The sequence below is a fragment of the Lactuca virosa genome, chromosome 8 (genome assembly GCF_052849685.1).
Source record: "Lactuca virosa cultivar CGN04683 chromosome 8, Lactuca_virosa_CGN04683_v6, whole genome shotgun sequence".
Taxonomy (NCBI): Eukaryota; Viridiplantae; Streptophyta; class Magnoliopsida; order Asterales; family Asteraceae; genus Lactuca; species Lactuca virosa.
Genome location: NC_136433.1, coordinates 249,324,202 through 249,329,007, shown reverse-complemented (window position 1 = coordinate 249,329,007; position 4,806 = coordinate 249,324,202).

Here is a 4,806-nt window from a genome sequence, read left to right as displayed (position 1 = left end):
GGGAGAGTGCTGACCATGGGTCAGGGAGAAGCGGTTCAGGATCCCGCTGTTGTCACCGGTACGTTTCTCCTAAACCACACTTATGCATGCATCCTATTTGATACCGGGGCAGAACGAAGCTTTGTAAGTAATAGATTCAAACACTTGTTAAAACAACAACCCCAGAAGCTTAATGAAACCTTTACGGTGGAAATAGCTAATGGGAAAACAGAATCCACTGGGGAAATCTACATCGGATGTACCCTGACCTTGAACCATCATGTCTTTCAAATAAACTTAATGTCTGTATCCATTAGGAGTTTTGATGTGATTATCGGCATGGACTGGTTAAGCCCCCACCATGCTGAAATTATGTGTCACGAGAAGGCCGTTCGCCTTCACCTCCCAAATCACGAAACCCTAATTATATACGGAGACAAACCCAGCACGAACCTTCGTCTTATCTCGTGCATTAAGGCACAGAAGTATCTACGAAAGAAGGACTTGACGTTTCTGGCTCATATAGTGGATAAGTCCAAAGAAGAGGTCAATATTCGAAACACCCCAGTGGCTTGAGATTTCCCGGATGTATTTCCTGAAGATCTTCCGGGGATACCCCCAGAAAGACAAGTCGAGTTCCGAATTGACCTCGTGCCAGGAGCTACACCCATCGCCAAATCGCCCTACAGATTGGCTCCTGCGGAGATGCAAGAGCTGTCCAGCCAACTCAACGAAGTTTTGGACAAAAGGATTCATCCGACCCAGTTTCTCACCTTTGGGAGCTCCGGTTCTCTTTGTTAAGAAGAAAGACGGTTCCTGTAGGATGTGTATTGACTACAGGGAACTAAATAAGCTCACTATCAAAAATCGCTATCCACTTCCGCCAATCGACGATCTATTTGACCAACTCCAAGGAGCAAGTTACTTCTCTAAGATAGATCTGCGATCTGGGTACCACCAACTCAAAGTCCGGGAAGAGGATATCCCCAAAATCTCTTTCCGAACTCGTTATGGACATTATGAATTTGTCGTAATGCCCTTGGGCTAACGAATGCCCCTGCCACATTCATGGACCTAATGAATCGAATCTGTCGACCATTCCTCGACAACTTTGTCATCGTTTTCATTGACGATATTCTAGTATATTCTCGAAGCGAAGAGGAGCATGGCCGACATCTCCGGTAAATCTTAGAAACCCTAAGAATCGAAAAACTATACGCAAAACTCTCTAAGTGTGAGTTCTGGCTCCGTAGTGTGAACTTTTTAGGACATGTTGTTAGTCAAGAAGGGATACTTGTGGATCCTTCCAAGGTCAAAGCCATTGAAGGATGGGCAATCCCAACGACACCCACAGAAACTCGTCAATTTTTAGGTCTCGCATGCTATTACAGGAGGTTCATTCAGAACTTCTCCAAAACAGCCAAGCCACTTACATTGCTTACGCAAAAGGGTGTACCCTTTGAATGGACGGATAAGCAAGAAGCTGTATTCCGAACTCTGAAGCAAGCACTCTGCAGTGCACCAGTACTATCACTACCAGAGGGAACAGAGGACTTCGTAGTTTACTATGATGCATCGAATCAGGGTTTAAGCTGTGTACTCATGCAGCGTGGGAAGGTGATAGTTTATGCGTCCCGACAACTAAAGACACATGAGGTGAATTATACCACCCATGATCTCGAATTGGGAGCTGTGGTCTTCGCCTTGAAGATTTGGAGGCACTACCTTTATGGTACCAAGTGCACCATTTTCACTGACCACAAGAGTCTCCAACACATTTTAAATCAAAAGGAGTTAAACATGAGGCAACGAAGATGGGTTGAGCTGCTGAACGATTATGAGTGCAAAATCAAGTACCACCCAGGTAAGGCTAACGTGGTAGCTGATGCCTTGAGTCGAAAAGAACACTCGAATCGTCGTTTGAAGACTCTTTCAATAACCATTCAATCCCATCTGTCCACGCAAATCAAAGCAGCCCAGTTCGATTCTATGAAGACATAAAACAAAACAAGTGAAGCGTTACGTGGAATGGAAAAGAATTTCGAAGTGAAGGAGGACGGAGCATATTATTTCATGAACCGCATTTGGATCCCTAAACTTGGGGGATTCAGAGAAGTAGTCATGAATGAAGCCCACAAGACACGATACTCCATCCATCCGGGTTCAGATAATATGTACTTGGATATCAAGCAGCAATATTGGTGGCCTAACATGAAGGCAGAAATTGCCACTTACGTTAGCAAGTGCCTCACGTGTGCTAAAGTAAAGGTGGAATATAGAAGCCCTCGGGATTACTACAACAACCAGTAATTCCCGAGTGGAAATGGGAAAGGATTACTATGGACTTTGTGACCAAACTACCCAAGACGACTGATGGTTTGGATACCATATGGGTAATAGTTGACAGGTTGACAAAATCCGCTCATTTCCTGCCAATAAAAGAGTCATACAAGATGGAGCGATTGACAAGGACCTATATCAAGGAAATCGTGAGACTCCACGGAGTGCCAATATCTATCATCTCAGATAGAGATAGTAGGTTTACTTCACGCTTTTGGCAATCGCTTCAGAAAGCTATGGGAACACAACTTGACATGAGCACTGCCTACCACCCACAAACGGATGGTCAAAGCGAGCGAACCATTCAAACGCTAGAAGATATGCTTCGCGCATGTGTGATAGATTTTGGAAGGTCGTTGGATACCCACTTGCCCTTGATCGAATTCTCGTACAACAACAGTTATCACTCAAGCATCAAAGTTGCTCCTTTCGAGGCATTGTATGGGCGTAAATGTAGATCACCGTTGTGTTGGGCTGAGGTAGGTGACACTCAGCTAGCAAGAGGACAGACACCAGGCAATACATTAACGGGACCAGAAATCATACGCGAAACGACCGAGAAGATAATTCAGATCAGATCCCGACTGCAATCATCACGAGACAGACAGAAGAGCTACGTTAATAAGCGGCGAAAGCCCTTGGAATTTCAAGTCGGGGATCGGGTGTTGTTAAAGGTCTCTCCCTGGAAAGGGGTGATTCATTTTGGGAAACGGGGAAAACTAAACCCACGATACATTGGACCCTTCGAGATTCTTGCTCGGATAGGTCCAGTGGCTTATAGACTGCAGCTACCCGCTGAGCTCAGCAGTGTACACCCCGTGTTCCATGTTTCCAATTTAAAGAAGTGCTTATCCGACGAAACTCTCGTCATTCCATTAGAAGAAATCGAAATCAACGAGAATCTCCCGTTCATCGAAGAACCAGTTGAAATCATGGACACGGAAGTGAAGCGTACTAAGCAAAGTCGCATTCCGATTGTGAAAGTTCGGTGGAACGCGAAACGTGGACCAGAATTCACATGGGAACGCGAAGACCAGATGAAGCAGAAGTACCCTCACCTATTCTCGCATCCTCAAATCTAGCTTTAAAAAGAATTTCGGGACGAAATTCCCTCTAACGGGGGGATGATGTCACAACTAGGAATTCTGATACGTTGTAAACACTTAACAAAGAATGACATTGTAGCTAGAACTTGAAAACATGTATGGTATTTATTCAATGACAACAAGATTCCATCAAATACCCTATACAAACATTCAAATAGTCAACAAAAAAATTGGAAACCCTAAAAATCCCGGTTTAAGTCCATTTTGGACTAGGATTTTCTTATTGGGCCTAATGGACCAATAAGCTTCCAATTTGACTATTTTGGGCTTAGAACTCTTAAATGGGCCCTAATTGGACCCATTTGCATGAAACTTAACATTTTGGGCCTCATAAGCCTAGAATGGACTAGTTTATCTTTAATGGGCCTTATTGGGCCATAACAAATCTAATTAGACCCAATGGGCCATAAAACTCATACTTTGATGAATATTGGGTCGTGAACCATCTCCAAAGACCAAATGGGCCGAAAATCATCAAAATGGGCCCATAATATGGACTCAAGAACACAAAGGCCCAAACTATTCTTTTTCTTCTCCCTCTCTCGGTCCAAGTAGAAAAAAAAGAGAAATTAGGGGATTAAGGAGGGTTAGCCACCTCCTTATTACCTATGGGATTTCCATGCAAATCTCACATATTTCCATGCATCCATCCTTTCACCACTCTCTCTTCTCCTTCTCTTCTTCTTATCTCTCGGCCAAAGGAAAAACACACACACACAATTCACTTAAGCTTCTCTCAAGAACTCACAACAACTTCTTCACTTCTCCTTCAAAATTTTCGAGAGTTAGGGCTTTTCAAGAAGGTTATTCCACAATAATCATCATCATTGGTAAGTTATTATTTAGATCCATAACCTAGTCTCTTTATTTCATCGAAACGTCTTCCTAACTCACACAATTTTCGTGATCTACTCCTTAGAAGCTTCTTAAGTTCGAAATCAACCCAAGAAAGCTTGCTAGGGCCGAAAAATAGCATCAACCTTTTCCCTTTCTTCTTCAAATCGAAAACAACAAGCAAAGGTGAGTTCATACCCCTCTATTTTCGGTTTTCACAAGTTTTATGGGGGAGAATACAAGTAAAATGTGTAGATCTATGTGTATGTGTATGTTATGTGTGCTTTCATGTATGTATGTGTGATTTTATGTGTTTATGTGGTAAATATGTAACAAAAAGAAAAGAAATCACGAGATCTATGGCACAAGAAGGAAAATAAACATGATCTAAGATATATTACACTCAACAAGTCAAGAAAAAATTACCCTATAAAGTTATAATAAACATATTGCAACATAAAACTCATTTTTGGACTATATTTGTCAAATAAACAAAAGTTGGGTTAAAAATTGTCATTCACGGTTTTTCTTAAGGACCAAAAGAGTC